The following is an 11,235-nucleotide window of genomic DNA, read 5'->3' on the forward strand; positions in this document are numbered from 1 at the left end:
TTTGGGGTTTTCCCAGTATGTGTCAGGCAATTGTGTTTAAATTGACCTTTCCCGGGAAAGTTCTGGGAAAGGGTTGTTCTGTTACTATTTAGGATGAAGTTATTGATGCTTATTTACATGTTTTTCTGACTCTAACAACCTTCCTTAGATCATTGCTTTCTTTGTTCCATTCATGTATAAAATCACATTACAACAGAGGTAAGGTTGTCTGTAGCATTAGACTATAGTCTATCCCATTCTTTCAGGTCCTAATTTCCCACCCAGATCCGACAGATAACATCTGCACAGGTTGCCTAAGAAGCCAACAAAAATATTTTTTTCCTTTGTACTGATTCCTAACTTTTTCAAATATTACCTTTTACAACATACAGGCCTATTTCTAGATCCTGTATTCTACTCTTTTTATCTGTGTGTTTATTCCCACGATACTGTTGGAATGACAACAGTCCTTTATGATAATTTTAAATTATAATTGTATCATTTCTAACAACAACAATTATCAAAACAAGAAACTTTTCATAGACTGTGGATCTGGCTTATATTGAATCTATATACAAGTTAAAGGAAGTTTGATATATTAAAAATAATAAACTTTATGATCTATAAATATGATACTGTTCACCACTTAGTTTTAGTATGTTTGGGTAGTTTATTTAACAACCTACAGTATATGTCCATACTTGTAATATTTTTTGCCCATATATTTAATATATTTAATGTTTCTTGATGCCATTGTAAATGATGCTTTTAGTTCAATATCCACTTGTTCATCACTACTATATAGAAGTACTGTCAATGTTTAGATATTGATTTTTATTAACTTTTCTCATTTTGCATTTTGTATACACTTTTAAAAATTCTTCAGGATTTTTCCACATAGACAGCCATGGCATTTGAAAACAGGAATAGCTTTACTACTACATTGTGTTCTGTTTTTTTTGTGCTTCATAGACATTTTACCTCTCATTCCACTGCCTAGAATTTTCTATTAGTTATGTCTCTTGCTCTACCAAAATGCCTAACAAGTGCAGCTTATGTAAAGGGCTTATTTCTCATTACAGTTTCAAGGTACAGTGCATTGTGGTAGAGAACACATGGAGGCAGGAGATGAGGCAGTCGGTAATATTACATTCATGGTCAGGAAGTAGAAGGGGATGCATGCTATAGGGTAGGTCTCCAAAATGATTGATTACACCACATCAAGCTGTCATTAACAGAAACCATCATGGACCTCTAGTATATTGTTTAATGGGAGAGTGTTTCTTGTTCCTTTATCCTAATTACAGATAAAGCTTTCACATTATCCCCACTAGTACTGTATTAGCTACAGATGCTATGTAGATGCTATATTAGACTAAAAAAGTTCCCTATTTTTAGACTGCTGAGTAGATTTTACAATTAAAGGATGCTGCGTAGTGACAAATACTCTTTGTGCCTCTGCTAAGAGGATTACAAAGTTTTTCATTATTTTTCTGTTGCTATGATGAATTATATGAATTGAATTTTGAATAGTGAATTAACTCAGCATTGCTGGGATAAACCAGAGATAACTGTTATTAATGCATTATTTTCACTGGCATGCTTAAGAATTTTCCTCCTAACTACCTTGTTTTTTTTTTTTTTTTAGTTCTTGTTTCCTCCTGATATTTTACTTGTTTTGTATTTAGGTTAACCTTGATCTTAGGAGTTGAGAAGTGTTCTTTCTATTTTTTTTCCTGAAAAAGTAATAAAATTGACATTGTTTTTTCTTTAAATTCTAGCCCAGTTTACTGGTAAGACCACTAAATTGGGAGCTTCATTGCCAATATAGTTTTGCCATTTTAAATGGTGAATTCTATTTATTTTAAAATTAGTGATCTTTAGAAATTTTGTTTCTTTTCAAGGGATTTTCTATGTTTACATTTCATGGGCATACATTGATTTATAGGACATTCTGACTACCTACTTACTACCTGTCTTATGTCTCATTCCTGATGACGATATATGTTTTTCTCTACTACTGTTTGTCCTGGTTTACCAAATTTAATAATCTTTTCTTAAGAGTCAATTTTCAATTTCACAGCTTTTTGGGTTTTTTGTTTGTTTGGAAAATTTCCTGTTTTAAATTTCATTAAAATTTGCTTTCAATGTTACATTTCCCCTTCTATTTAGTTTGATTTGCTGTATTATTTTCTGATTCTTAAGGAGACACTTGAAAAAGATATTTCTTCTTTTCTAATATATAATTTATTTTTGTACATTCTCCCTAAACATTGCTTTAACCAAATAACAGAAATTTTGATATTTGTATTTCTACTTAAATCCAAATACTTTTAATTATCTTGTTTTAGTCCATAGGATATTTAGAAATTATATTTTTAATTTTATAATATTTAGAGGTTTCCCCCAAATAACTAGTGTTAGTGATCTGTATTTAAATCCACATATATGCTCAACTTTTAAAAGTTTATTGTTTCAATTCTATTAAATGCGTTATCATTTATTTTACAATTCACTTGGTGAATGTACATTTTCAGTTGAGAATAATGAGTCTCCTGATGAAGTTTGAACACTGAATATTTCATATGTCATTTAGATCATCTTCACTGATAGTGTTGTTCAAGTGTACTGTAGTGTAACTAATTCCCTTTCCACTTGGTTTGTGGAAAAATTGTTGCTGACATCTCTAATTTTAATGGTGGGCTTTTCTTTCAGCCTTTTAATTTTTGCACTTTGTAATTCAAGCTCTGATTCTGGATAAATCTACACGCAGAGAATGTCTTCCAGATCAACTGATACCTTTATTGTTATGTGACACCTCTAATTCAGGTGTCCTATGTGAGTGTGTGCATGGGTGTGTGAATGTGTGTGTGTGAGAGAGAAGGGGTGGGTGGCACTAAAACTAGGGCTTCATGCTCTTCCACTGAGCTCCATCTCTGGCCTTACTTTAACTTTCTTTTGTTTGGTGTTAGAATACTATCTTTCTTCATAGTTTTAAATTTTAACCTACCTCTGTATTCATATTTAAAATACATTCTTTTACAGACATAAAATGGTTAGGTCTTTCTTGTTTTTGTTATCCTTTCTTCTAGCATCTGTTGTTAAATTGTAACTTTGAGCTATTTCTATGAACACCACTAAATTAATTTTTCACATGTTCTCTTTTTTTCTCATTAGCTTTCTGATTTCTTTTGGGATAGATATTCAGTTTTGGTAATATATATAATCTCTACTACTCCTCATCTCTCATTTGTGCCAGACAGCTAAATGATCTAAAATTATAGGAAAAAAAAAAGATTTGCTTTGTTGCTTTGTTCACAGCTTGGGAGACTTGAAGTTCAAGGTGTGAAGAGATGAAAAGAATCGGATTTGGCCTCTGGTGAGGACCATGCATGGTGGCATGACATGTCATGACAAAAGAATTTGTGGGGCAGACCTGTAGCAACACAGGAAGTCAGAGAGGAAGTATGGTTTCTTTCAGGCTGACCATGTCTGAGCACATGTGCACACACGTACATCATACATGTACATGTGTGTGCATATGTGCATTGTGAGCATTTTTATTTTCTCCTTGTAGCTTCTCTTGAGTTGTTTGTATTTATGGATTTATACCATTTGTTATTTTGGAAAAATTATCAGTCCTTGTCTCCAGGTATTCTAAGGGCCCATTATTGGTGTTTTTTTTTTTTTGTTTGTTTGTTTGTTTTTTTTTCCCCTTTCTTTCTTTATGAGAGAAATCACTAAAATCACATAAAGATTAGACCCTGGGGTGTTTTTTTCTCCAGTATTGTGATGTTTCATTTAGTCTTATTTTTGTATTATCTTTTCTGGCTGTTTTCCAGTTTAAGCAATTTAAATTGGGTTATTTATGTATTTTTCTAGCCCTTAAGTTTGGAGTCTACTGATGAATTATTTAATGCCATGCCTTATTCCCACTGCTGTATTTTAATTCTTTCCCTCCACTTGACATTTTCTTACATTTTTCATCTCTTTGCTAAGATTCCCCAGGTATTTATGCATGGGTTTTATTTTCTTTTTCCACAGGTTTTTAAAAAATGTTTTAATTATAATAATCTTAATTCTTCTGCCTTATAGTTATAATAACTTCTCAGAGTCTGTTTCCTGTTGGCTTTTTGCCTTTTGGTCTTGGGATGCATTACTTTTCTCTACTAGAAATTTGGACATATGCTACATAACAGGAGACACTGAGGGAAACAGCCTTTATGTAAGTGTCTAAGCACTCCTTACTCTGCATGGTCATTGGTGAAGAGCTTCAAATCTTCTTGGCCTACATTTCAAACTATGATTTCCACAGTCTGTTATCCAACTGCCAATGTATTTTATTTCATCAAGTGACTACATGTGGAACAGCCTGTATGGGGTTGCAAACTACTTTGTATGCAAGGAACCAAGGATCTTACTCAATTTCCTATTAAAATAGTAACAAGACATTCAATATTTTATCTGATTTTTTCTCTCATCTAAAACACAGAACCTGTGTTCTTCTGCTTGACTTAGCTTCTGTCATATATGTCCACCTTTCTTTCTTTGTATTTCAGGCTATTAGATGGTTTTGCAGCCTCATCTCAATGAAAACTTGAAGTCCACAACTTTTTAAAGATGATGGAAGCAATGTATGCTTTGGTGTATATACTAATCAAGTCAGTCTCAAAACAAGTGAAATCCTTAGCTGTATAAAGTGAACTCAGCACTAATGGTTCTATAAGTTGTACTACATACAAAGTAATTAAAAGAATTTCAAGGAGGATTTAGAGTTTATTTCTGTTTTTAAAGAGTTTTTAATCTACTGTAAAAAAAAAAAAAATCCAAAGACAACTAAGGGAGAAAACCACCAGGAGTGAGTGCCTGATTCTCTTTGTTATTGCCTGGTATCAGATTTAAATAAGAAAAATAACCAGACTTTCTGCAAGAAAGACACTGTCTAGGGACTGGTTTCACAAGCTATATGTAGTCTCTTTGAGAGGCACTTTCTAGAATTCTACCACCAATGTGCAGAAATTTATTTTAACAAATCACTCTAACTTTAACATTATCTAATGACTTAGATAATAGATTAGTAAAATTCAGAATGAAACACAGCTTTAAAATGATTCTGTGAGCTTTCTGCCTGTTGACGCGACTGAGGAAGCATCGCTGAAGGCTCTCATTTCCCTGCCGTCATGTCTAAGTCGGAGTCACCCAAAGAGCCTGAACAGCTGCAGAAGCTCTTTATTGGAGGGCTGAGCTTCGAAACAACCGATGAGAGTCTGAGGAGCCATTTTGAGCAATGGGGAACACTCACTGACTGTGTGGTAATGAGAGATCCAAACACGAAGCGATCCAGGGGTTTTGAGTTTGTCACATATGCCACTGTGGAAGAAGTGGATGCCACTATGAATGCAAAGCCACACAAGGTGGATGGAAGAGTTGTGGAACCTAAGAGAGCTGTTTCAAGAGAAGATTCTCAGAGACCAGGTGCCCACTTAACTGTGAAAAAAGATCTTTGTTGGTGGTATTAAAGAGGACACTGAAGAACATCACTTGCGAGATTATTTTGAGCAGTATGGGAAAATTGAAGTGATTGAAAAATCATGACAGACAGAGGCAGTGGAAAAAAGAGAGGGATTGCTTTTGTCACCTTTGATGACCATGACTCTGTGGACAAGATTGTTATTCAGAAATACCATACTGTGAATGGCCACAACTGTGAAGTGCGGAAAGCCCTGTCAAAGCAAGAGATGGCTAGTGCTTCATCCAGCCAGAGTGGGTTCCGGAAACTATGGCGGTAGTGGTGGAGGTGGTTTTGGCGGCAATGACAATTTTGGTTGAGGGGGAAACTTTAGTGGTCGTGGTGACTTCGGTGTGGTGGTGGTGGATATGGTGGCAGTGGGGATGGCTATAACGGATTTGGTAATGACGGAAGAAATTTCGGAGGTGGTGGAAGCTACAATGATCATTGATAGATTCTGGATTCTGTGGGAGAGGGAGTTGTCTTTAGGCATGTACTCACCCATCTCTGAAGGATAGCTCCACACTCACAGCCACACAGACAGGACTCATTAAACCTGAAATAAAACAAATAGACATTAATATAGGAAAGTAGCTTATAGGGAAGGGAGGGATCAGATAGGACTCAGGAGGACATGAGAAATGATAGAATGGAAGTAATCAGTAAGCATTATATGACATAAGAAATGTCAAAGAACAAATATGAATAATAAAAAAATTCTCATTGACCTTTGATAAATATTGGAATATATTTTCAGCAGTTAAATTCTCTTCTTCCTTGATCATACTTAAGGTGGGAAAATTAAAAATGTAGTTGCAAGTACATAGGGAGGAGGGACAGCCCAGTAAAACAAGAGCTGACAGGATACTTACCATTCTGATATCCACAGAGCTTTTCTAGTCTCTCTAAATTCGTACTTAATCTTATGTTACAATATAATATGAACTAAGGGAAAATTTGGCAGACAGAAAAGAATAGCACCAACCAGATGTTCAAATAAGAGTCTGAAGCCCCAAAGCAGTCCTGCTTAATGCCACTCTATCATCACTTTCAGTAAAACTAAGATGGAAAGCACAGCCAGACTGATAAATACATTTGTTCAAAACCTCCTTCATTACAATTCCATTAATATCTCTAGGCTCAGAGCCAGACAGAAACATCTGGATGGATTATGTTTTTGAAGAGATAAACATGCAGATGTTCAGAAATTATTTTTAAGAAAATTTATCCCTAAAATATTGTGATGACCAAACAAATGGCAAATATGTAGTGGGGAAGGTTATAGAAGTACTGAGAAGGGATTTTTAAATAGTTAAATGTAATAAAGCAATATTTCATGGTTATAAATTAACCCATAAAGAAGGATAAAAGCAAATTTAAAGTTTGTCTCCCCAATTCTTTATGAGTTAATTTCACTTGCCATTTAATTTATCTTAGAAGTGTTTGAAAAATTTTAACATTCTTAGGAGTCCAACCCAAGGCCTTCTGCATGCCAGGCAAAGACTTTTTCCTTTTTAAGTGGCAGAGTACTTTAGCCAGCAATGATTTAATAACTTCAATAGTTTCCCACATTGCCAAGATATAAATTCATGGCTCAAGTTTTTAACTATAAATATTGTTTAAATACTAGCTCACCATATTAATTTTAAATGTTGACTAATTTAATCTTGTTTTTCCCTCATACAATTTACTCTTTCTGGTATTAATTTAGTTATTCTGTTTTTGTTTTATAGTTTAAAATAACACACTTAACCCAATGTTTCATCTATTAAATAATTTATTATACTTCATATCTCACCACTGTAGAAAATGAGATATAGGCACTTTTTTCAAGCATCAGTTGTCCTTAAAGACAGTTGTCAATACTAGCCCTGTTTTCTCATTCCTACAGTTGTAACATTTAAAATATGATTCAAAATTCTGTTTAAGATATCCCCAGAATTATCAACAGGGAGATAATAAAACTGAAAACCAAGCAAGATAATATCTACTGATCAAGCAGAATTTATTCCAGGAATGAGGAAGAGTTGGGTAACATTTAGAAAGGGCAATGTATGCAAATTATATTATTTTAAGAAAAAGAAAGAAAAATAAAGGCATTCTGATAGTTACAGAGCTGTCATTGGGCAATATTTCCCATCCACACATGGCTTAAATGAAATCATCTGCCTGAATTGAATAGGATTTCATGATGGTTGTGGTCAGACATACATGAAAACCTACAGTGGTAGACACATGCTATGGTATAGAACTAAACAATGTTCTTCCAAGGAGCAAGAACTGAGCTCTCACTACCCTTCTGCTTAACAGAGAAGACAACCATTGATGTGAAGTCTCAAGAGACAGAAACAACTTTAACAACTCTCAGTCATTTTACACCACTAAATACATAGAAAATAAAATAAAAAAAATGAAGCTGGATTTCTCTACTCAAGCATCAGACTTTTGAAGAAATAATTCAAAAGAAAGCCAAGCATGATAATTTGACTTCAATGCCCAAGACCCAGATTGTGGAAACAAAAGACTGTTTCTAGTAAATTGTCCTCTGATCTTCACGTGTGCACCATGGTACAGGTATACCATGCACGCCCCCTCCCATATACATACTACACTTATACATGAATAAACAAATATATATACATATATATGTATATATATATAGGCTATTTATAACAGCACACAATACTGGTGCAGAGGTAGGTAAAGGGAGAGATGAATATAACAGTATAAAATTGAAATTTGATTTTTGTATGATATATATGTATTTGTATTGCATGCTCATGTGTGTGTGTGTGTATGTATGTATGTATGTCTCTCTCTCTATATATATATATAAAAATTGATAATATCTGTGCATGCCTATCACAGTTATGCAGGACTTTTCCATACTCAGCAACTGTTTAGTTGCTCAGATCCAATATGTAAAGCAGCTGTGATCTAGCTGGCACCCTTTCTTCTTCTTTCTGGTGCCTTCCAGTGACTCAGCAGGTAACTGAACTCAATCACTGTCTAAGGAGTCACTGCATGCTCCTGATCCCTCCTTGTTCCCTCCCACATCCAGCATATGCTTCATGCTCTGCAGCCTCAGTTTCCTTCCTTGTCATATTTACAGGAAAATCTCCAAGATGCATAAATCCAAGGGCCCAACATCTTTGTACCATGGCCTTTTTCATTTTCATACATTGTTGAAGCAAATTTCAGTTACAAAGTCTAATGCTACACATAGCCAAGGTCCCCATCATGAACTGAAACCCCAGGGACTCCCCAAATACATACATTTTATGTAGCGCTAACAAACACTTGTTATATAGTTTAGCTTAAAGTCCACAATTGTTAAGGCATAAGTTCCATTCCAACACTATGGGCTCTTTCTTTTCTCTGTCCCTTTGTCTTCCCTGTTGTCTTGGTTCCCTTGGACACACACACCTTAAAAAATAACTCTGCCCACATCAGACAGAGGTCTGCTCTCCAAAATATACAAAGAACTCAAGAAACTGTCACCAAAACACCAAATAACCCCAATTAAAAAGTGGGGTACAGAACTGAATAGAGAATTCTCAATAGAGGAATTCAAAATAGCTGAAAGACACTTAAGAAAGTGCTCAACATCCATAGCCATCAGAGAAATGCAAATCAAAACAACTCTGAGAAACCAGCTTATTCCTGTAAGAATGGGTAAAATCAGAAACACCACTGACAGCTTATGCCAGAGAGGATGTGGAGAAAGGGCAACAAACTTGTACAGCCATTTTGGAGAACAGTGTGGCAGTTCCTCAGAAAAATGGGAATCAATCTACCACAGGACCCGGCAATTCCACTCTTATGCATATAACCAAATGAGCCATACCCATGCAACAAAGACATCTGTCCAACTATGTTCATAGCAGCATTATTTGTATTAGCAAGAACCTGGAGGCAACCTAGATGCCCCTCAACTGAAGAATGGATAAAGAAGATGTGGCACATTTACACAATGAAATACTGCTCAGTGGGAAAAAACAAACAAACAAACAAAACAAAAAACCAATGGAATCTTGAAATTCACAGGCAAGTGGATGGAACTTGAAGAAACATCCGGTGTGAGGTAACCCAGTCACAAAAAGAGTAACATGTACTTACACATAAATGAATTTCAGACATAGGGCAAAGGATCACCAGCCTATAATTCTTACCACCAGAGAAACTAGGCTACAAGGAGGAACCTAAGTGATTCATACAAGGTCTCTCACAGAAGGGGAATGGAACAAAATCTGAGCATATTGTGAGTGGGTGAGGGGGCCAGTGAGTGGAGAGGGAGTTAGGAGAATGAGAAGCAGATGAGAGGATAACATGTGGGACTAGGAAGATTGACTTGGGGGATTGGGGGATGAATAGAAGAGAAAGAAAGACAGAGAGAGAGAGAGAGAGAGAGAGAGAGAGAGAGATGCACCAGAATAGAGGGAGGGAGAGAGAGAGAGAGAGAGAGAGAGAGAGAGAGAGAGAGAGAGAGAGAGAGATGCACCAGAATAGAGCGAGCCATTATAGGTTTGAAGAGAAATGTCCAGAGACCTACAAGGATGACCTCAACTAACATCTGAGCAACAGTGGAAAGGCTACCATAAATGCTCTTCCCTGATAATGAGATTGATAAATAACTTATATCCTATCATAGAACCCTTATCTAGTATCTGATGGAAACAGAAGCAGACACCCACAGCTAAACACTGAGCCAAACTCCTGGAATCCAGTTGCAGAGAGGGAGGAGTAATAAGCAAAGGGGTCAAGACAAGGCTACAGAAATCTATAGAGACAGCTGACCTGATCAAGGGGAAGCTCATGGACCCCCAGACTGATAGATGGGAAACCAGCATTGGACTGACTCAGACCCCCTGAACATGGGTCTCGGAAAGCCTGGGCAGTCTAAGGGACCTCTGACGGTAGAACCAGGGTGTATCCCTGGTGCATGAAAGGACTTTGGTAGCAGATTCCCCATGGAGGGATGCTCCCTTAACCTAGAGGCAGGAGGGAGGATCTAGTCCCTACTCCAAATGACTTGACAGATTTTGATGATCCCTCCTGGGAGGCATCATCCTCCCTGTGGAGTGAGGAGGTTGGAATGGGAGGGGAGTCAGAGGGCATGAGAGAAAGGGAGGGAGAGCGAACTGGGATCCATATGTAAAATAAGAAAAAATAATAAATATATTTTAAAAAGAAAGTTTAGAATTAAATGTTTTTCCTGCAAAATAAAAAAGAAAGAAAAGAAAAACCAACTCTGTTGAGTCTTCTCTTCCCCTTTATTGTTTGTCTTCCACTGCTTTCTACAAAATATTATCCACACTCACATACTGTTCCTCTTACAAGACCTCTGTAGTTACCCTTGCTTGCATCCCTTGACTATAGAATTTTCTTTTCTCTTCTTGATAAATTTATACAAGCTACTCAAAACTGGTTTTACCTTTTCTCCTTATCGTTGCTTAAGCCCTAGAATTTCTTTCCAGCACTGAAATCTTCTCCTTGATCCTTCTAGAGGACCTTCTTCCCATGCTCCAGCTCAGCCTCTGTCTTTATGACCATACACTCTATACATAGGACAGGATGAGGCAGTTCTCCAAATGGCAACTAACACCCAGCCTGGTGGTAAACATGCTTGAATCTTCACCTGTTCTCTCCCTCTATATCTGAAAATCCCATGCCCTGCAATTTTTCCCAATTTCACCTATCCATTCTCTCCCAATATGCTGCCATTGGCCCCTTCCAATCACAAATCA

The 11,235-nt window shown here is 36.3% G+C and overlaps 1 pseudogene; it reads left to right on the forward strand.

The window, feature by feature from the left end:
- Positions 1–5,127: 5,127 nt before the first annotated feature.
- On the forward strand, positions 5,128–5,939 carry LOC127220142 (heterogeneous nuclear ribonucleoprotein A1-like; annotated as a pseudogene).
- The last annotated feature ends 5,296 nt before the right edge of the window (positions 5,940–11,235 follow it).

This window comes from Phodopus roborovskii, unplaced genomic scaffold, assembly GCF_943737965.1.
Source record: "Phodopus roborovskii unplaced genomic scaffold, PHOROB, whole genome shotgun sequence".
NCBI lineage: Eukaryota > Metazoa > Chordata > Mammalia > Rodentia > Cricetidae > Phodopus > Phodopus roborovskii.